The following is a 23,410-nucleotide window of genomic DNA, read 5'->3' as shown; positions in this document are numbered from 1 at the left end:
ACTTCAAAATTTCCAAAATTTTGGCCTCTACTGTAAGTTTGAAATTTTTTGCCCCTGCAACTACTACTGGATCCACACATGCGAGCGAAATTTAGCCTTCCAAGGCCTCCCAACAACTTCGCTTGGCTTGCTTCCTTGTCTAAGGATGGTAGGTGACCTATTAGGCTCCTCTTCCTGCAACTTGAGAAATTCGATCTTGAAGCAATAAACCCTAGCCTTTCTTCTTTGCACGTGTGAGAGAGAAGTAGCCCAAAAACCTTCTTCCTTTGTCCTTCTCCTTCTTTGCTAGCCTTCTTGTGCTTCTCCTTCTCTTAGATGATGAGAAGTGAATGTGTGTCCAAAGGAGGTCGTGTTGCCTCCTTTATATAGGCTTCTAAGGTGGATGTGGCTCCTCAAAATAGGCCGACTTGGTCTTGGAGGGTATTCTGACACTTTTAATCACAAAAATAATTCTTTTTACAAGTTACAATGTGCCCGATGGGGTCTTCAACATATGAAATGACTCTTTTGACTTCTTGACCTAGGACAAACCCTAGAAGCACTCAATGGGTGCTTGACCTCTAAATTAAAAGACAATGAGCATGAAACCCATGCTCCAAAAATAACAATAATAATCTTTTTATTTCATTTTACAATATGCAAGAATCAAAAGTACATTCCATATTTATGAAGACCAAACCTAGTTACACATTTTTCAACAGAGAATACACTTCCAAGGAACTCGTTTCCTTTTGTAAAGTTGGGATTAAGAGGGAGTTGATAGTCCCTTACAATCCACAAAAAAATGGAGTTGCTGAAAGAAAGAACAGTTCCATTGAAGAACTTGTTAAGGCAATGACGCATGATCAAGACATGCCCATGTTCTTATGGAGTGAAGCATCCATGATAACAATCTATATGCAAAATAAAAATCCTCATCGAATCTTGGAAGACAAGACTCCTGAAGAAGCGGACATAAACCAAAAGTTGAACATTTGAGAATCTTTGGTTGTCTAATTTACATTCATTTACCCAAGATAAGAGGAAGAAATTAGAGCCTTCAAGAAAGAAAGGAATATTCGTTGGATATAGTGAGTCATCAAAGGCCTATAGAATCTATGTTCCAGGACAACGACAAGTTGAAGTCAACAGGAACGTTATCTTTGATAAGAATGTTGCCTACTTGAAGTCTCAAGAAGTTCCCATGCACACTAATGATGATGAAGAACATGAAGCTCCCAAGGAAGAGGGTTTAGGTCCATCCAATCCTTCTAAACATCTCGTAGATCATCAAGAAAAGCCAAAAGATCCTAGTGAACCAATGGACCTAGTTGTTGTTCCTAAAACCAAAAAGAGGCCAACTTGGCTTAGATCTACCTTGCAGGAAGCAGAAGGACATGCAACACCACATGGCACCTTTAAGGAAAGCGAGAGACCAAAGAGGTATTTTGGTTATGCAACACTAATGACTAATCTCATTGATTTTGAACCTTCAAAGTTCAAACTATGAGGAGGCAGCGAGCCAACAAGTTTGGAAGGATGCGATGATGGAAGAACACCAATATATTATGAAAAATTATGTATGGAAGATTGTGCCTAGACCTAAAGGGAAGTCAGCGGTGACCTACAAATGGGTATTCAAGATTAAGCATGCAATGGATGGCAATATTGACAAGTACAAGACAATATTTGTCGCTAGAGGATTCTCCTAGAAAGAGGGAAAGGATTACAATGAGACTTTTGGTCCAATTGTTAGGTACACTACTAATTGCTTCTTCTATGGGTTGGAATTTACATCAAATGGATGTAAAGACTGCTTTCCTCAATGGTGTGATTGAGGAATAAGTGTACATAGAACAACCTCAAGGTTTTGACGTTCATGGGAAAGAGTCACAATTGCAGATTGAAAAAAGCCTTGTATGGACTTAAGTAGGCACTTGGAGTCTGGTATTCTAGAATTGATGGCTACCTGACAATGTTGAAAATTGGCAACTCAAGGATGAATTTCTAAAAATAGAAAGTCTTAAAATAGAATTTCTACAAATAAAAAGCTAAAAAGATAGGGTTCCTAAATATAGAAAGTCTCAAGATAGTAAATCATCTTGCATCAATTGATAATCAAGTATTGTTGATGAAAAATAACTTCTTATCATTAATCAATCCTAATAGTTCAATCTCGACTTAATATTTTATCATCAATATTATTATTATTCTCTTTATGATATTATTATTATTAAAAGGAATTTAGTCACTCAACCATGGCTCTCAATAATGTTCTCTTACACTCAATAAAAGCATGCCATAAAAGATTCATCGTACGCACTCTTTAATGCATATGTTACACTCTCTCTTAAAAGAATAAGTTATAAAGACATGCATTCCTCTTTAATGGCATGAGTTACATTTCCTAAATGGGCATGGGTTACACTCCTCTTGGCATGCGAGTTACTCCTCCTTTATGGCATGGATTCATTGGTCCTCATATATATATATATATATGCCTCATTCTTTCTCCCCTCACTACTCTTGCATTGTGGAATAAGAATTCGAACTTGAGAGAGAGTTGGAGAGAGTTGAAGAAGATTGTGCGAGAGAGACTTAGAGAGAAGAAAAACTTGGTGAGCCAAGGTTGATTCAGTGCTTCAATGTTTCAGTGTTGATTCAATTGAAGGGAAGGTTGACTCAATGTGTGCATTTGTTGCTGCTACCAGTGATCTTCATGCTATAGCTTGTTTAGATTTGGGTGAATTTATTCTCTTGATCTCTCATTGTACTCTATATCACTGTTGAACAGTGGATTTCTAATAGAAGAAGAATTTGGTTGGGTCTTTCCCTTGTGGATTTCACCTTGATCGTTGGACCTAAATTCTCCTTCTCATTGTATTCTTGGTTGTCTTCCATTGTGCAGAAGATTTATGTTCTATCTACAATTCTTTATCTAATATTGCAGCATAAATCAGTTTTGTAATAAGTGATTGTTACAGCATAGCACATCATAATTCAACATGGCATCAAAGTTTTGGTGAAGACAAGCTCCATTCCCAACTTTCTTTCTACTAAAATATCTCTTGTTTTCCGCTCCATTTGCAACTCTCTTTTTGTTGGAATATCTCTTGTTGTCCACTCCATTTCCAGCGCTCTTTCTGCTAAAAGATCTCGTCCGTTCCATTTGCAACTCTCTTTCTGCTAAAATATCTCTTGTTGTCCCTTCTACTTTCTGCTCATTTTCTGCTGAAATCTCTCTTCCCTTTTGCAGCTGAAATATCTCAATCTTACTGCTAAATTCTTACTGTTGAAATTTCACTACTGAATTTTATTGTTGGAATCTTACCGCTGAAATTTACTGTTGAGTTTATACTGTTAAAATTTACTGATTTAGTGCTGAATTACACTGTTGAAATTTTATTGCAACTGTTCTTCCAAGATTTCAAGGAACCCAAGCTATGATTGTAGTTTTGCAGATAGTAATTAAAGTGTTGAATGTGTTTAATAGTTGTGGTTTTGGTACTTGTTATACATGCAAAAATAAAGAGTAGTTTTACTTCTGTTTATGCATGTGCAAGAAAGTGTTGTCTTGAAAAGGAGTATCATGCATAGAAAGTTATGAAAGAATAACAATTAGAAATTGAATGCTGAAGATAGGGGAATTTTGACTCACATTATATGAGAAAGGTCAATCTTATGGGTTTTTGGTAATTTTGATATTAAAGTTTACTAACAATAGTGGTTGTAGGTAAGAATCATGACTTTGCAAAAGGTGGAATGATAGTTTTCTAAACTAACCTCTTTTGCAGTGATCAAAGATGGATTATAACTAATATCATTGTAGGCAATAAAGTCAATATGTATAATTATTATTATATCCCTGCACTCTGAGATCAAGATTTGAAGACCTTTATAAAATCAATGGAAGACATATCCATGCGTTGATTCATGATGAATAATCATCAATATAAACTGTGACACAGAAAGTTCACTCATCTTCACTATAAAGCACTACCTCATATGAGGAAGATAGTTTCCAAAATGCCTAAGATTAGAGTGGATCATGTAGTTTGCCAAGTGGTATTCAAGAAGATGCATTTCTTCTACTAATAACATATGACTGATGGACAGTGGTAACTTATAGAGGCGGATCAAGAGGGAGCTAACAGCTTCCTTCAATCCCCATTAAAAAATAAGTATTTTCAAGTCTTATGTTGTTTCTTTGTATCACTACTCTTGTTTAGATTTATCTTTGTAGATCATTAGTTATTCTTCCTGCATGAGTATTTGAATGATTCTTTCCCTAATTTCTTGGTGAGAATGCGATCAAGAAAATAGTGCAAGAACAGTAAACTCCAAGAGGAAGCTAGTGCAAGATAACGAAAGAGCAAGAGACTTGGTTCTCTCACGATCTATGCATGTGGTTTATTGCTACTATTGCTCTTGCTCTTGTTATGGGATGAACATGTACATTTGATGAATATGAGAACCAAGTCCTTTGTATCAAGATTGAGGAAGAAGTTGAGCCATCCCATAAGTTGAGTGGACAAGAGTTCAAGACTTCTACAAGGAAGCTAGAATCAAGAAAGAGACCACCGTACCCAGAACAAAAATGGGCACTTAAGGATCTTTGGTTGCCCTGCCTACTTCCATGTACCGAAAAAAAAAGAGGAACAAGCTGGAAACTTCAAGTAAGAAAGGTATTATTGTTGGTTAATGTGAAAATTCTAAAGCTTACAGAATATATGTGTCTGGCAAAAGAACTATTGAGTTTAGCATAGATATAACATTTGATGAAGATGCAGCTCTTTGAAAATCCATAGAAACTCCTCCTCCTGCTAATATAGAAAGATGGGATCATGCCTTGGATGCACAAGAAGATCATGAGCCTGAGCTTGATCTTGCTGATGAACCCATGGATCCCATGGACTCCTCGGATCCTTCTCCATGTGCTAGAAGGAGAACTTTATGGCTTCGTGACACCCTTCAAGATGTTGATAAACATGTTGCTCCTAGAGGAACCTTTAGAGAAAGCAAGAAACCATGCCAATTCCAAGGATATGTTGTAGCCATGAGCAACATTATTCAAGTTGAACCATGCACTTATGAAGAAGTTGTGAAGGCTCAAGTGTGGAAAGATGCAATCGCTGAAGAATATGAGTCCACCATTCATAATGATATATGGAAAGTGGTTCCAAAACCACAATGTAAATTTGTTGTGTCTTTTAAATGGCTGTATAAAATTAAACATGGTGTTCATGGCAGTATTGAAAAAAATATATATATAAAGCTATACTTGTGACCAGAGGGTTCTCTTAGAAGAGGGAATAGACTATGATGAAATCTTTGCACCTGTTGCCCGTTATACAACCATCCGATCTATTGTGGCTCTAACTGCTAGCCAAGGATGGTCTCTTCACCAAATGGATGTGAAGACTACTTTTCTGCATGGCTTCCTCAAAGAAGAAGTATTTGTGGAGCAACCACAAGGCTTTGAAGTACATGATCAGAAAACACATGTGTAGATTGAAGAAAACCCTCTTTGGTTTGAAGCAAGCTCCAAGAGCTTAGTATGCCCGCATTGATAGCTTCTTGATGAAGCTTGGTTTACTAGAAGTAACGCTAATCCAAATCTTTACTTCAAGACAGTCCAAGGTATGCCTTTGATTTTGGTATTATATGTTGATGATTTATTCCTGACTAATGGTGAACCTCTTATCCTCCAATGTAAGAAGGAGTTAGCTTCTGAATTTGAAATGAAAGATCTTCATTTAATGCACTACTTTCTGGGTCTTGAAATATGGTAGAAGCCTGGTGAGAATTTCCTTTCTCAAAGAAAATATGTTGCCAAGCTGCTTGAAATATTTGGTATGACAGAATGTAAATCCATGAATACTCCACTGGAGATTAACTTCAAGAAGCTATGTGGTGAACCTGCAAATCCTTTTGAGTATCGTTAAATGATCGGGGCACTAATGTTCTTAGTGAACACTAGACTGAACATATGTTTTGTGGTCAATACTCTAGCCAATATATGATTAAACCATCTCATGCACATTGGATTGTTGCAAAGCATGCACTGAGATACTTGCATGGGACCATCAATCTGGGATTGAAATATATTGTCAATGATATAAGATTACATGGATACTCAGATGTTGATTGGGCTGGTAACTCTACTAATAGAAAAAGAACATATGGGTGTTGCTTCAGCTTAGGATCTGTCGTGATATCCTAGATGGGCAGGAAACAAAAGTCTATAGCCCTCAACATGACTGAAGCTGAGTACATTGTTGCTAGCATGACTAGTTGTGAGGCAGTATGGTTGAGGAAGATATTTGGAGAGCTGTTTGAGCATGTTCTGGACACAACAGTAATTAACTGCGACAATGAGAGTGGGATTCAACTTGCAGAAAATCCCGTGTTCCATGAAAAGTCCTGTTAGGATTCCAAGAAATTGTCCTAGGTTGTAGCTCGGAGATACCTGGTAACATATAAATTCAACTATTTTTGCGAGGTTTAATGGAAGGAATGATGGTTGGCATTTGATGTAAGGTTCAACTTCTGAAGACTGTAGGCACTTTGTCGCTTGCAGCGTCTCATCTTCATTTTCAGCAATACAAGCTTCTTTTGTTGTTAATTGCTCACTGTCTATTTTCTTCTGTTCTAAGCTTGTGCCTGATGTGCGGTGTTCTTGATCTCTTAATGTTTAACACTAGATAACTATCATCTTATCTCTGTGTTAGAATGTTGAATGCATCACTGAATAGGTTACTCAGGTTTATTTCTATCTAATGCAAGAGAACTGTCATCCTGTCTTTGCATTAATAGATTAGATTTGCAGGTTTCTGTACTAGTTGCAGCCGACCATCACACGGTCTTATGTATCTGCTAGTGTGGTTAGTATTCTCCATATTCACCTAATATCTAAACTGTGAGCATTGGTGGTCTAAAGCCTTGTAGTCTAAGGGTTTTCATGCATGTCTGGAGTGAAACAGGGTAGAAGTGGTTATATGTTAGGATTCCAAGAAACTCTCCTAGGTTGTAGCTCAGAGATGCCTGGTAACATATAAATTCAACTATTGTTGCGAGGTTTAATGGAAGGAATGATGGTTTGGTTCAACTTCTGAAGACTGTAGACACTTTGTCGCTTGCAGCATCTATCTTCATTTTCAGCAATACAAGCTTCTTTCACTGTTAATTGCTCACTATCCATTTTCTTCTGTTCTAAACTTGTGCCTGATGTGCGATGTTCTTGATCTCTTAATGTCTAACACTAGATAACTATCATCTTATCTCTGTGTTAGAATGTTGAATGCATCACTGAATAGGTTACTCAGGTTTCTTTCTATCTAATGCAGAAGTGTTGTCATCCTGTCTTTGCATTAATAGATTAGATTTGCAGGCTTCTGTACTAGTTGCAGCCGGCCATCACATGGTCTTGTGTATCTGTTGGTGTGGTTAGTATTCTCCATATTCACCTAATATCTAAATTGTGAGCATTGGTGGTCTAAAGCCTTGTAGTCTGAGGGTGTTCATGCATGTCTGGAGTGAAACAAGGTAGAAGTGGTTATCTGGCTTGAACCAAACCATCATTCCTTCCATTAAACCTCGCAACAATAGTTGAATTTATATGTTACCAGGCATCTCCGAGCTACAACCTAGGAGAGTTTCTTGGAATCCTAACAAGTCCAAGAATATTGAGATCAAATATCACTATATTCGGGATATGGTGCAGAGAGGATGTAATAACCCTGGTCAAAAATCCATGTAATAAAGTTAATAAAGGCTTTGGAAAGGCATGAGGCATTAATTGGCATTTTATTTATGAAAATAATGGAAATTAAGAGAAAAGGAAGGGTGAAAGGTCACAGGTTGCATGTAAGAAGGAAAATAATGGAAATTTGAAGAAAATAGAGGCCTCATTAATAAAAAAGCTTCCGAGGATCATTTTGTAACCTTTTGTCAGTTCAGTTTTGGAGCTCTCATTTTCTGCTCTCTCTCACATACTCTTGGACACTTAGAGTTTTCTTGGAGCACTCTTGGAGAAGTGTGGCATACTTGGGATTTGGAGCAAGAAGGCAAAGGAAAAGCAGCAAAGCACAAAAGGACATGGGGATCAACAGCTACATTGGATTTTGCTTGTAAGTACCAAGTAACATGTATGATTTCCTTGCTAGTTTTGGCATGCATGGCATGTGCATGTAGTTTATTGGTTATGCTCTGTAACTAACATGGACAAATGTCTAGATTGATGGTGGATTTGCTTAGCCTTGCCATTTCATGGATAGCAATGGTGTTGTGGGTTTTACTTTTGTTTTCTGGTTGGTTCTCATATTGCTTTGGTTGTGGGTTGAGTTAATAATTCTTGGAGCCCTGGTTAGACAAACGCCCTAGAGCCCTGTAACAACTTGGGTTGAATTACTAGTCCTGGAGCCTTGGTTGGACAAACGCTCTGGAGCCCTTAGTGGGTTGAGTTACTAGTCCTGGAGCCTTGGTTAGACAAATGCTTTGGAGCCCGACAACAGATGTGGGTTGAGTTACTAGTCCTGGAAGCCTTGATTGGAACAAATGTTGAATTTTCTAAGTCTATCTGTTAAAAAATTAATTTGTATTCTGCTGGCTTATTTCTTCTACTTGTAAATTCTGAACAAGTTATTTAAAACATTTAAATACCGAAATAAACACAATACAGTCACAACATCTACAGATCATCAGTTGAAAGAAAACAAACACACAAGTGACACCGTTATTTTTGGACAAATGTCCCCGGAAAAACCCAATGCGGGAAAACCAATGCAGCTATTCTGAGGGTTTATTATTATGCAGTATTTCCTTGAGTACAACTGGGTGCCTAACCGACTCATCCGACAGAGAAAAATACACGAGCAATACCTCTATATATTCGGAAACAAGTATTCAGAAAACCTGTCCCACGAAACCCTCTCCGGCAACTCTGAAGCTCAGCGCTGGCCCTTCTGGCCTCTGCATCAACCCCAGGACCCTCTGCGTCAGCCCTCTAAGGTGTTGAAGTTTCTAATTTTACTTGTTTAGAAACCCTTCATGCACTTTATCTGATTTATTCCTACCTACTTGTTATTTTCTTAACAAGTTATTTACAAAGTAAATACTGAAAATAAACACCAATGCATGCTCAACATATTACAGATCAGCAACTAAAAGAAACAAGAACAAACACACCACATGACACCATTATTTTTGGACCAATGTCCCTGGAAAAACCCAATGCGGGAAAACCGGTGCAGCTATCTGAGGGTTTTCTTATTAAGCAATATCATAGTACAATCTGGGTGTCGAAACTGGCCTACCCAACAGAGAATTTCCTTAGCAGCTATACCTCACAGTTTGAGAGAAATCTCCTAGCTAAAACCTCAAAAAATCCTTCCAACAGTTCCTTAGCACAAAACTGCTCTGTAACCCTAACGTCTGCCCAATCTGGACTGCGTCAGCGTCTCCTAGCCCAGCGCTAGCCCTGCGTCAGCCTTCCTTGGTTTGCGTCAGCGTCAGCTACGTTGGTCCCTCTGGTGCTCTGCGCAACACTTGGCTACCTCTGTGTGGCCTTGCATGAGCCCTTGCTGGCTCTGCATCACTCTCCTTGGATGTTGCGCTGCTCTCCCAGCACAATCTCTGCCTTCTCTGTTTCTTTGTACTCAATGCCCCTTAGCTGCTCTCTCAATCACTGATTCTAGCTCTCTTAGCAAACCCCGCTCTAAAGAATAGAATGACTAATCATCCGATGTGTTCTCCAAGTGACCCTCAAGCCTCCTCTTATACTTTTCCTGTTGACATCTCAACGGCCGAGATTAAGTCCCTAATCAATGGCTATAATAAGATCTGGCTTGATCCATGTCTTTTGGACCACTGTAACACAGATTCATATTAATACACATCAATAATTTATTTTCCCTAAGTTTAGACTTAGGGACTCCATTAAAAATATTAATTATTTTAATATCTCCTTATCTGTTTAGAATCTACCCAAACCCTTTCTGGGTATTGGAGATCTCATGTGCCCCAACCTCTCCACCAAATTTCGTGGCTAGAGCACATCCGATGCTACCCCAAATCAACATGAGGCAATGCACAGCCTCTGGGGCCCTCTGCGTCACTCCAACAAACTCTACGTGGATGACGCAATCCCTCTAGCCTCTACGTTGTCTCTGTTGGGCTCTACGTGACCTGAACTGACTGCTGCTCTCGCTCTCCCTGCTTCTGCGATGGTCTCTTAGTACTGTCTCTGCCTCTCTATCCAGTACTCATTGCGCCTCGTTACTGATCATTGATTCACTTTTGCTTAGCAACCCCGCTCTAGCAAAATGAATGATTAATCACTCTGGTGTATTCTCCAACTGACCCTCAAGCCTCTCTTATACTTTTCTCGTTGGTCCTTCAACGACTGAGATTAAATCTCTAATCAACGGCTAAGATTAGATTTGGCTTGATTCATGACTTTTGGAACCTTCTAACCCAGTTTTATATTAATACCCATTAATATTTTAATTTTCCTAAGTTTAGACTTAGGAACTCCATTAAAAAGATTAATTATTTTAATATCTCCCAAACCGGTTAGAATCTACCCAAACCATTTATGGGTCTTGGAGATCTCATGTGCTTTAACCTCTCCACCAATTTTCATGGCTAGAGCACATCCAATGCTACCCCAAATCAACTACAAACGCTCTGGAGCCCTAGACAACTTGGGTAGAGACCAATTTGGTGATGGTTAGTGATGTCCGACAGTGAGGTGGAATCACTGGTTGAGGGTTGAGGTAGTTTGGCCTCTGGAAGCCCTAGTTTGGTTTTGTTGGATGTTTTCCATAAGATCCCACATTCATGCTTGGAATATGGCACGAGAGTGACTGGCTGAAAGAGAGATTTGGTTGAGCGTAGTCTATGGTCTGGTGGTTCGTGGAAATCCCAGACCTAGTTACATTTTGCATATGTTAATAAGAGCTTCTTTCCTCTTGTATTTGATGGGTAAATATACTTGTTTATATGTGGTTTTTATGATTGTTATATCTTTGTTATTTCTGTTGGTTATATGTTGGTTATGAGCATGTTTTACGATAATGATGATGTATGGCTCTCATCATGTTTTGAATTGTAAAGGAATTAACAACGAATATATGGCCTAATAGATGATAATGCAGCTAATGTGAAAGGCATCAATGCTTCTTAGTGATTCTCAAATAAGTGAGACCCCTATGCTCAAATTTGTTGTTATGCCCTGTAGCATGCATATTTGTGACATGTTTGACGAAATGTCTGTCATAGCTAGTAGGGGTCTAGTCAAGTCTTTGTTCAAGTATTTGCATTGGTATCATTGTCTCGGTGTTACTTTTCATTTCTAGAAGTTTCATGAAGTTCTAGGAAGTATCCTGAGTCCTAGCTGTAATGACCTGCCTATAAATAAAATGTGAGTATTAGCATACATACGAGACCTCCATACGATAGCTACGTATGCATGGACCCGCATGTATTGTACTATATGTAAACTAGTTACTACAGGAGAAGATATAATGAGATAGAAATAAAAGAACGATTACAATTTCAATATGAAAGTCGATAACATGAGCAGAACATGACGAAATATGTTGTACTAGAGATAACATGTATAAGCTATACAGAAATTGTTTATTTTATGTATATACTGATGCATATGTTATAATATATGGACAAGTGTTTATGTTGCAGCTAGTATTGTTACTAAAATGGCAACGTGATGACAAAAACTTCAGTATAATAAGACTCAATAAGATTACATGAACAAAAAAAATTAACTCTGGTCCCACTAGGAGGGGTGGAGGTATTGCCCACTGTTTATCCTCCAAAAACCTGGAGTCATGGGAGAACTGTGCGAATCACGCTCCCCTAGACGTGTGATGATGACTGCCAGATGCCTATTAGGCAATCAGGTTGATGTAATCAACACTGACACCCTTGAGAGTTTATGAATGGTTTAATCAGTATAGCTGACACCATGGCATACTCTAGTAGAAGATGGACGAAGTTTTTGGAAGGGGGAATGTATGTAATGCCCCGCCTATAAATAAAATGCGAGTATTAGTATACATACGAGACCTCCATACGATAGCTACGTATGCATGGACCTGCATGTATCGCACTACATGTAAACTAGTTACTACATGAAAAGATATAAATTAAAATAATAAATTAATACCACATCAAAGTATCATATATATGATAAGTCCTTAAAACCAGCAGAAAATATTATTTTTAAAGTACAGATTAAAATTTACAATTTAAAATTAAGAAATAATATAAGTTAATTAAAAAGTATAGATTTAATTAATTTAATTAATTCATTAAAAAATATAATAAATAAACCTTATTAAATTAAACTATGTATTCAAATAAAGATCAATGAAATCAAATGAGATTTAATTTCATAAAGTACACGTAACCAAATTTTTGACACGGGGATGAGGAGAAAGCGGTGGATGAGGAAATAAAAGAAGAGGGGAAAAACCAGTTTGGGGGGAAGGGCAGCAGAGTGGAGAATAATTTTGGATACGAGGCTTGATTATACTGAAGTTTTTGGGCATGGGGAATCAGACTGCTTCAATTGGAAAGCTTTCTGAGACTAAGTACCTAGGTTGTACTTAGTTCGGCAAGGAGGCTTTAGCCGTTTAAGTAACGCAGTCGAACAGGAATTGCAGCAAAGCAGAGCAGACAAATTGTCAACAAAGCAGACAACAGAGCAGAGCGGACAGATTGTCAGCAAAGCAAAGCAGACAGATTGTCAACAAAGCAGACAACAGAGCAGAGCGGACAGATTGTCAGCAAAGCAGACAGGTTAGTATGCATTAGATTAATTATTTAAATTTTGTAAAATTCTGTATATAAGATTTCATGTTCTGCTATAATAAAATCCGTGGATGAATGGGTCCTTACACTAGCCCTAAAAGAGTGGCACAGAATCTGCGGTCACTGGCTCTGAACCAGCTGAAAAAATCCCCAGTCGCTTGCATGCCCTTGCTGTGAGAACGATTGGAGGGTCCCAGTCGCATGCATGCCCATGTCATGGGAATGACTGAGGCTCTAGGTTGGTAAAATGTTAAGTTGCCTCAGGTGTTGGTCACCTGGAAAGGTTGGTTGGCTCCTGGAGGTTCTATAGCATGTGTGGAAGGTCAGTTTGGTTGTGTTTTGTCGGTTCCACTTCCATAATTGTACATGGGGAGTTGAATCAAATCATATTAGCCTCTTGTTGCATGTTTAATCCAATGAACCAATTAACTTGGGTAAATGTGGGAGGAGGGTGTTATAGAGGAGCAGTAAGACTCCATCATATAGCAATTGATGACCAAATCGCCGACATTCTTACCAAGCCTTTGCTGAAAGGAAAGTTCTTGGTTTTCAGAGAACAACTTGGACTGCCATGGATGTGACCCTTCCCAGAGAGGGTGGCCATCGGTGATGAGCCTTGGATGTGCGAGATCCTAGTCATGTGTTGACAAGTGGATCCCCCCCAAGCAGTGATGAGTCTTGGATGTGCAAAATCCTTGTCATGTGTTGACAAGTGGACCCCCCCCAAGCAGTGATGAGCCTTGGATGTGCGAGATCCTTGTCATGTGTTGACAAATGGATCCCCCCAAATAGAGATGAGACTTGATTGTGCAAGATCCTTAACAAGTGGGTTATCCCCCCAAGCAAAGATGAGACTTGGTTGTGTGAGATCCTTGTCAAGTGGGTATCCCCCCAAGGTCTATGAATGCAAATGTTCTACCACTTGGATTCTTGAGGGTCAAGGTGGGAGGATTAGCAGACAATAGGATAGAGTGTGATCCTTACCTCTCCTAGTAAGTGGTATTCTGCCTATTGTCAATTAGAGATATATTTAGGGTGGTAGATTAATCTCCCCTATTGTCCGTGGATATAGGATGGTAGCCGGAGCTCCCCTATGGTGATTCTTCTTCATTAAAGTGAGACATCATTGTTCCATATGATACAGAGTAGAGATTAACAACGATGAGCAGAGAAAGTAGGGATCTCTGTCGCAGAAAGAAATTCCTCCCTAGTTGAAAGGGAGTGTTGAAAATTGGTAGCGCAAGGATGAATTTCTAAAAATAGAAAGTCTAAAAATAGAATTTCTAAATATAGAAAGTCTAAAATTAGAAAGTCTTAAGATAGTAAATCACCTTGCATCAATTAGTAATCAAGTATTGTTGATGAAAAATCACTTCTTATCATTAATCAATCTCGAATTAGTATTTTATCATTTTTATAATTATTATCCTCTTTATGATATTATTATTATTAAAAGGAATTTCAAGTCACTCAATCATGGCTCTCAATAATGTTCTCTTACGCTCTCATTATTGGCATGACATATTCCTCTTACACTCTCATTAATGCTCTTACACTCTTACACTCAATAAAAGCATGTCATAAAAGATTCCTCTTACGCACTCTTTATTGCATATGTTACACTCTCTCTTAAAAGCATAAGTTACAACGACATGCATTCCCCCTTAATGGCATGAGTTACTTTTCCTAAATGGGCATTAGTTACTCCTCCCATATATGTGTGCCTCATTCTTTCTCCCCTCACTACTTGTGCATTGTGAAAGAAGAATTCGAACTTGAGAGAGTTGAAGAAGATTGTGAGAGAGAGACTTGGTGAGCCATGGTTGATTCAGTGCTTCAGTGTTTCAGTGTTGATTCAGTTGAAGGGAGGATTGATTCAGTGTGTGCATCTGCTATTGTTACTAGTGATATTCATGCTACAACTTGTTCAAATTTGGGTGAACTTACTCATTTTCTTGATCTCTCATTGTACTCTGTATCTCTGCTAAACAATTGATTTCTAATAGAAGAAAAATCTGGTTGGGTTTTCTCCTTGTGGGTTTTGCCCTGGTCACTGGACCTAAATTCTCTATGTCTCATTGTATTTTTGGTTGTTTTCTATTGTGCAGTTGATTTATATTCTATCTACAATTGCTTATCTAATTTGTAGCATAAAGAAGTTTTGTAATAAGTGATTGGTACAACATAGAACATCAGAATTTCAACATACAACACTTGGTTTCTCCAAAAGAGATGTTGATCCAAACCTATATATCAAGGTTGAGAAAAATGAACCAATGATTTTATTGCTATATGTTGATGACTTATTTCTGTCAAGTATGGAGCATCTCATTATTCAATGTAAGAGGGTGTTGACCTCTTAATTTGATATGAAGGATCTTGGCTTAATGCATTACTATTTGGGACTAGAAGTATCGCAGAAGCCTGGTGAAATCTTCTTTGGTCAAGGAAAGTATATTATCAAGATCCTTCAAAAGTTTGGAATGATGGACTGTAAATCTATGGCAACTCCCACAGTGACTAATCTAAAGAAGTTGAGAAACTCTGAGTCAGATTTGGTAGATCCATCCATGTATTGGAAGTTGAGAAACTTTGAGTCAGATTTGGTAGATCCATCCATGTATTGGAAGTTGATTGGCTCCTTGACATATTTGGTTAACACCAGACCAAGCATTTGCTTTGCAGTAAACACTTTGAGCCAGTTCAAGATGGAACCCAGACATGATCATTAGATTGCAGTAAAGCATGTATTGAGATTTTACGCAATACAGTTGATTATGCTTTGAGATATGTTTCAAACGATGATATACAGCTGTAGGGGTATACAAATTTAGAATGGACAGGGAGTGCAGAAGAAAGAAAGAGTACATCCAAAAATTGCTTCAGTTTGGGCTCCGCTATGATCTCGTGGATGAGAAGGAAGCATACATCTATTGCACTCAGCACTGTCGAAGCTGAGTCTATCGCAGCCAGTTTAGCAAGTTGTGACGCAATGTGGCTTCAGAAGTTGCTCGCAAGACTATTTGATCAGGTGCTAAAATTCACTGTGATATATTGTGACAATCAAAGTTGTGTGAAGCTTTCAAACAATCCAGTTTTCCATGATAGGTCGAAACACAATGAGATCAAGTACCACTTTATTTGTGGCATGGTGCAAAAGGGAGTGGTGAAACTCCAGTACATCTCTACTGATGAGCAGATAGTTGATATTCTTACAAAGCCTCTATCCAAAATGAAGTTTGTATAATTCAAGGACAAGCTTGGACTTGTTGAGAATGCCTCCCTCAGTGAGAGGGAGTGCTGATGAGATAGCATCAGGGACAAACATTCTCCCTGTGTCAAGTGTGTTGACAGGAATTAAGAAGAATGGTCCGACAGAGGACATTCATTATTCCCATGTCAAGTATGTTGATCGAAATTAGGAAGAATGACCCTAGAGGCTCAGTATCACTCAGTTGAGTGGGTGCCTCTCAGCATCAAGCTCAAAACTTTCCAGATAGTTTGAGTGAGCTCATTTAGCATCAGGCCCAAAATTACTTAGGTAGAGTGCAACCTTTGGAGATTCACCATGTGTCAAAGATATTGACCAGAATGATGGTGAACCAAGACTAGTCTGTATACCATGTGTCAGATGGACCAGAATTATGGTGACTAGTTGATGCTAATGATGTACCATGTGTCAGGAGTACCGACCAAGATTATGGTGAGGATACACCATAGGTCAGAGGTACCAACCAAAATTATGGTAACTTGTTGATGTTGTTGATTTACCATGTGTCAAAGTTGTTGACCAGGATTATGGTAATTGGATGATGTTGATGTTGATGTTGATGTTGATGATGAATTGTTATAACTTTTTCTTAGAGAAATTTGTCAACAAGAGAACATTTGAATAGTCATTATGAATACCTCCCTAGCTAAGAGGGAGTGTTGAATTTTGTAGCTATGGTCGGTCTTCATAATTAATATTTTAGCCCTTGAAATATATAATGAAAATGTAAGACATGTTCTTCATGTCATTTTATTGATTAACCCTTGAAATCATTAATATAAAACATGTTCTTCATGTGGGTTTCAAAAGAGAAAATTTTGAATTTTGAATTTTTCGCTCCAAAATTGTCAAGTCAACCCAAATGAAGAGACATTATTCAAGCCATCCAGAACACTATATATAAACAATTCAAACACAAACGTAACAAAAGTATCTTTTGGGCATCCATGCAAAGGAGAAGAAGAAGAAGGACGAAGACATCTAAAGCATCTTTTCTATCTTTAATTGACTTTGCACATGTGAGTTTCTGGGCATTTTCTGTGCAGCAAGTCGAACTTCTGGGCAGCAGGGCCGAGTTTTTGGGAGAGCGAATTTTGGCCTAGACAGATCAAGGAAGATCAATTTTGTTGGGCAGAAGATTGACTTGATAAGAGGGTTGTTCGACCAAGTTTGACCATAGCATTATTGGTCAATTTGACCATCATAGTTGACTAGAAAAATTAGGTAAATCTCTTGTTGAACTGAAGAATTTCTCTAAGGGAAAGGTTGTTGGGTTTTTCCCCCAAGTGGGTTTTCCCCAGGTAAATCTTGTGTTGCCTTTGTGCATGTGATCTCTACCGTGATTATGCATTTATGGTTGAATTTCTTAAGCGTATTTGCTTAATGATAAAGCAAAAGTGCTAAATGACTATCAACATCATTAGAAGTAATTATCGTTTTCAAAAATTAGTGCTTGTATCTATTGCACTTGAAAAATCAACACATTTTAGAGGACAAAGTGCAGATCTATTGTAGCAAAAAGCAAGAGGGAATCCATAAAGCAACAACATCGTATAATTGTTTAGCAGTAGTTGTTTCCTTCTTCCTTCAGCAAAGCCATACTTCTATTTTCAGCAGGTTATACATCAGTCCTGTAGTATTTTGTTTACTATATAGCTGCTAATATAGAATAGAATATGGAGGTACCTTGTAAGTTTGGTCATTGGAATTATAAGATGATTTGAAGGGAAAAAATCATTGTGCATGTATGTTATTTATTTCCTACTCTAGGTGTTCCTCTTTCAGCCATATGTGTGATTGTTGTGTGTGCAGAAAGAATCATTTATGTGATTAAATAAGTTTAAATCTGATTTATTTAATTAGGATAAACATAGGAAAACAATCATCTAGGCCTTTGGAAAATTTAATTTGACATGGTATCAAAGCAAGGTCTCTAATTGAGATCCTCAAGGGTTTACAATATTAGATCAATTGTTGAAATCAAGGACCAACAGTTAGAGGGTTTCATTATTGTTGTGTGAAGGACTAAGCACTTTTGGAGGGAAGAGTTAAAGGACCCAACAAGGGTATGGGTGAGAGTGAGGAGTCAACCTCACAATCACAGGAGGGCTTGAGTAAAATCAAGTGCTTCATTTATCACAAGTTTAGACATTATGCATCACAATGTCTGAAGAAGAAGGGCAACCAGTAGCAGAAGCAGGTAGCAGCCTCTACAAAAATTCAGATGAACGTGTTTGTTGTCGAGTTTGATAAAGATTTCACGATGGTATCTCGCCTCTCTAACAGTGCAAATGCAAGGAACGCTTGGTATGTACACAGTGGAGCATCTAGGCACATGACTACAACTCAGAAGTTATTTTCATGTCTAATAGAGCAAGAATCAAGAGTCTAGGTTGAACTTGGTGATGATGTCAAGTACCCAGTAGTAGGAGTTGGTACCATTCCCTTGCAACTCTAGCCAAGTAACTCTTTAGACTTTGATGGTGTCTTGTTTGTTCCATGTCTCAAGAAAAAATTAATTTGATTTTTTATAATGGAGGGTAAGGGTTATGTAGTAGAGTTCAAGAACTGATAGGTCCTTGTTAGGCCAAAGGAATCTAACCCAGAAGTATCACAAGTGATGGGGGTTAGTGAAGGCAATTTGCATAGATTACAAGGTGAACATGTTGGACTCCCAGTTCATAACACAAACAACTTGTGCAAGTTATGGCACAAGAAAATGGGGCACCTACATTACAGAGCATTTCGTGGAGGACAAAGATTCTTATTGCTCAATTAAGGACCAGCTCGCATCAACTTCGGTGCAAAACGGGACGGTGGAAAATGCCTAAAGAAGCTTGGGAAGAACGGGTGTGTACATTTTGCACGTCTGGGGTAGTGGAATCGGAAAAACATTTCATTTTGGAATGTGATGCATTCAAAGACATCAGAGAAAGTTATGAGAACATGTTAGCATCAATTTCTTGGCATTGTCTTTTTAGCAAGGGGATTGTTGGAAGGTTGGGCCAGCTCATCATCAATTTGAATCGGAAAATGACTTAATTTCAAAAAGCGGAAAATAGGGAACTAATGGTCTCATAGACTATTTTTAGTCTCGTGGACCTTAAAATATTATCTCATTTCATTATTCTGAGGGAGATAGTCACAAGTCTTCCAAAGTTCAACATTGAGCAACAGGTAGTATACAAAGGATGTGCGCTTGGCAAGCATGCCAAGGCTGCTTTCTCAAGCACAGAGCACAAATCTAAAGGGATTCTAGACCTAGTGCATTCAAATGTATGTGGACCAATGTCAATAGCATCACTCATAGGGAGCATGTACTATGCTTCCTTCACTGATAACTTCTCTTGCAAGACATAGATCTACTTCTTAAAGGCAAAGGATGAAGTCTTTAGCAAGTCTAAGGAATTCAAAGCTCTCGTTGAGAACTAGATAGGAAAGAAGATCAAGGTTTTTAGATCAAACAATGGGGGTGAGCATACCCCTAAAGAGTTCAAGGATTTTTGCAAGGAGGCATGAATCAAGAAGGAGCTCATTGTTTCATACAACCCACAACAAAATGGGATTGTGAAATAAAAGAATTGATCCATCATAAGTATTATTAAGGCCATGATTCATCAATAGGACTTACTGATGTTTCTTTGGGTAGAAGCATGCAATAGAGCAATCCAAGGGTCATCATAAGATCTTGCGATATAAGACACCAGAGGAGGCATTCACTGGTGTGGAGCTAAAGGTGAGTCATTTCCACATCTTTGGTTGTCCATTCTACATCCATGTACCTATAGAAAGGAGGACCAAGATGGAGCCCTCTAATTGGAAGGGTTTATTTGTGAGTTATAGTGAGATTTCAAAGGTCTTCAAGGTATATATTCCAAAACAGAGGAAGACAGTAAGCAGAGATGTAAAGTTTGAGGAAAACCCAGGAAGTTGCATGAGCCCATTCTAATAACTAAGGATGGGAAGAAAAAAGCTTCGAAGGTTGATCCAAGGTCACCAAAAACACTAGTGGTTTCCAATTCAGAACGATAACCTTCAAGTGAGGAGGCAGCATTAGCCGCTTCCAATTCTGACAAGAAACCTCAATGGTTCACACAAACATTAAGGAATGCTCAAGAGTATGTTAAGGCTCCTAGGAGCACATTTAGGGAGAGCAGGCCTTCAAAAAAGATTCATAGTTACATGGCATTAATGAGTAGCATCATTGATTTTGAGATTTTTGGTCTTTTTGGATGGAGGAAGTGCACCAATACAAAACCACTCATCCCAGCCGATTCTAACTTGTTTTGGCTTGAACCAGTTGGTTCAAACTGGTTGCAGACAACTTCAGAACAATCTTGATGATTTTCAGTTTGGGCACTTAATTTCTACCAAGGAACCTTCTACGTTGATAAAATTAATAGGTTTTGGCAAAACCAATTTGATTTTGATAACATTACTTCACCTTGTACAACCACCTAGAATCAACCTTAAATTTCCCAAATGAATGGTAGAAGCTCCACAATCAAACCATAAAAAAAGCTTTTGTTCAAGTTTCCATTTCCATAGAAGAGTTTTAAAAACATGTTACTAACCAATAAAATGTGTTGGAGAATAAGTATTGCTCATTCAGTTTCTCATAGATCATTCGAGGCAGGAACAGATCCCTTTACACTAGCCGACTTTCCCTCCAAAGTTGTCAAGGGTCTTGGAAACTGGGGTCCCACTTCAAGATGGATTTAAAGTATCAAACAACCGCTTGGAGGAAGAAATCACTAAAAATAATATTTGGTGAAATTCATAGTTTAATCAATTTATAAACAGAGCAGAATATCAATCATTTTGTGGGTAAACATAAGCAATGTTACATTTATCATTATCGGCAATTTATCGTCAAGATCCAAAATTTAAATTATCGACAATATTAAGGAAAATATTGGAAATTATCGTAAAACTTAAAAAAGAAAATAGAAATAATCATTTTTTTTTCAAATTTTGAACTTCTAAAACAACATCAACATCACACAAACACAATGCTACATAAATATGAAAATAAAATCGATATATAAGATGTATCATATGTCAAGTGATACATCAAATATTAACATTGAAATATGATATTTGTCATGAGTCATAAGATCTAATAACATGATATAAAATGATACCAAAACAAAAATATATGTATCTCATGACATGAATCATGGCAATGAAAACAACAATTTTCCCCTTGTTTGCTTGATGGAAAATGGTCATAGCATTCTCAGCAATGTTATCAGAATTCGACCAAAAGAGTGGTCGACCAAAATCTTAAAAATACATAAAACATTCAAATTTTGAAAAGAAATATAATTCATGTACAAAAGAAAAATTATTATAAACAAGAATGCAAAATTTCCCATGTATATAGAAAGAGTGCATATAACCAAAACATCACCGAATGCAATCCATCTCTGAATCAAAATAGATCAACAAAGGGGCTCTAAATTGCTTCCAAAATCCAAAGAAAATCATGCTACAACAAATAGCTACATAACATCAAAATCGTTACCTATATTGGGATCCTCCTCGTCAAGATCACCCTCTAAGCATTAAAATAAGATAGAGAAAGTCTAACATTCTAATCAATGATTTTGCTTGAACGAAGTGTACATTTTTACTAAGGTCATGAAGGAGGAGTGCAACAGTGAATGCCACCAACATCAAGGTACATAGAGGGCTTGGTGATCTTGATTGCGTGTTAATTCCATATCCTCATACATCACAGAATCCAGTAGAAACGCTGAAATCCTGTCAACCCTAAAACCCTAAAAACTGTATGTAGGCTGGATTTTGAGTGGGATCTAAGATTTTACTTTCTCCATATAAAACCCAATGAGGTAAGAACCACTCTCAAACTTCCTGAGTCGATTAATGGCAATGAAAACAATAGATTTCCCCTTATTTGCTTGATGGAAATAGTCAAGAGTATCCTTACAGCTCAATCCCCTAACTTTTTAAAAGTTAGGGTTAAAAGAAAAAAAAATGGTAATAAGTTGAAATTGACAGACATGCCGATAATTTTGATATTATTGCAATAATTACCTAAATTATCACAATAATTTCAAGAGGGCAAATTTTTGCAATAGTTACTGCCAATATTATCGCCAAGGTTGATTTTGGCCATATTATTGTGCTAATTCCGATATTATCATGATAAGTGCAACACTGAACAGAAGTAAAAAGCAGTTCAATACTTTACATTGAGGCAACATGAATAAATATTGTTGGGAATGGATATTATCTAATCCACATCTAATTATGTCACCTCTTGCAAGATAGTCACAAGTAATTATGTAACGTCCTGCAAGATCACATAGTCTGCAATCATGCGTTGTGAACCGCATGAATTCGCTATTTAACAACATTCCAATGGATAGTCAATCTTTGAAGTTTGGTCCTATCAACCATCCAAAATAAAAATCAGCAATACATGATGCGGCTTTGCAAGGCCTGGTGGAAATTCTAGTGTGAAATTCCTCCTTTCAGAACCTGATATGCAAATTTCAGTCTCTCAGACTGTTTTGACATATCTTTGTAAAACACAATAAGACTTGCCAGACATCCTGGCATATCTATAACATTTGGAAGGTGACATTTTCCCAACCTTTGCTTTGTTTAGCACCATGGTTTTTTTCTCTGGTTACCATTGAAAGCATTTAGAATAGCTGAAGTTTTATCTATCCTCATCACAGCAAGATCTCAGTTTTGCTGCATCTTAATCTCTATGCAGTCAGGTCTTTCTACGAAAAGATACCCCCAAATATCATGTCTTTCCTTCTTATGAGATTCTGCTAGTGTGTTGCAGAGTCCATTGTGAAATATATCCAATATCATAGTCTTATTTGCACTTAAGATTCACATCGCTGCTTAAGACATCTTGAAGAAAAAGAAAACAAAAGAGATACATACAAATATTAACGTAAACCCTTGAGGAATTTTAGGCAAAATTTGGCCAATATCAAATTATTTTTTACTATAAATATGTGTACAGTGTAGATACAAAGCTTGTAGTTTCAATGCAATAGCAAACATTGGGATAGTTCATTTTCAGTCCATCTATTCAGAGCCAAACAGAACTAAAATAGCAGGGATTTTAAAAGTATCGTCCTATTCTTACGGAGTTGTAACAGAGGAGGCAAATCCAATGTTTCTATAAGAGGTTTCCAAGAAAGACTCACAAGCTGTTTTAGCTTCATTAAAAGAGATAAAAATCCAGGGCCAGATGGGCAGCCAGTACAGTTCTTTTTGGGACTCAACAGTTTCTGAAGGACCTTTTAAGAGTGATTGAAGAGGTGAGATATACAGGTA

General features: G+C 37.7%; 1 protein-coding gene across 3 annotated transcripts in view; it reads right to left on the bottom strand.

The window, feature by feature from the left end:
- Positions 1-23,410, bottom strand: part of LOC149224889 (uncharacterized) — a 45,603-nt gene that overhangs the window by 18,413 nt on the left and 3,780 nt on the right. Inside the window, exon 2 of one of the 3 annotated variants that reach the window (XM_089386322.1) lies at positions 20,659-20,789. The exons of the other annotated variants lie outside the window; for them this stretch is intronic. The gene's annotated coding sequence lies outside the window, so the exon portion shown is untranslated. The remainder of the gene's footprint in view (positions 1-20,658; positions 20,790-23,410) is intronic. 3 annotated transcript variants of the gene reach the window in all.

Source organism: Pinus tabuliformis, chromosome Q, assembly GCF_031772625.1.
Source record: "Pinus tabuliformis cultivar Carrire ecotype Pingquan chromosome Q, CPIR1, whole genome shotgun sequence".
NCBI lineage: Eukaryota > Viridiplantae > Streptophyta > Pinopsida > Pinales > Pinaceae > Pinus > Pinus tabuliformis.
The sequence above is the reverse complement of the archived record's forward strand: the minus strand, read 5'-3'. Positions and strand labels throughout refer to the sequence as shown.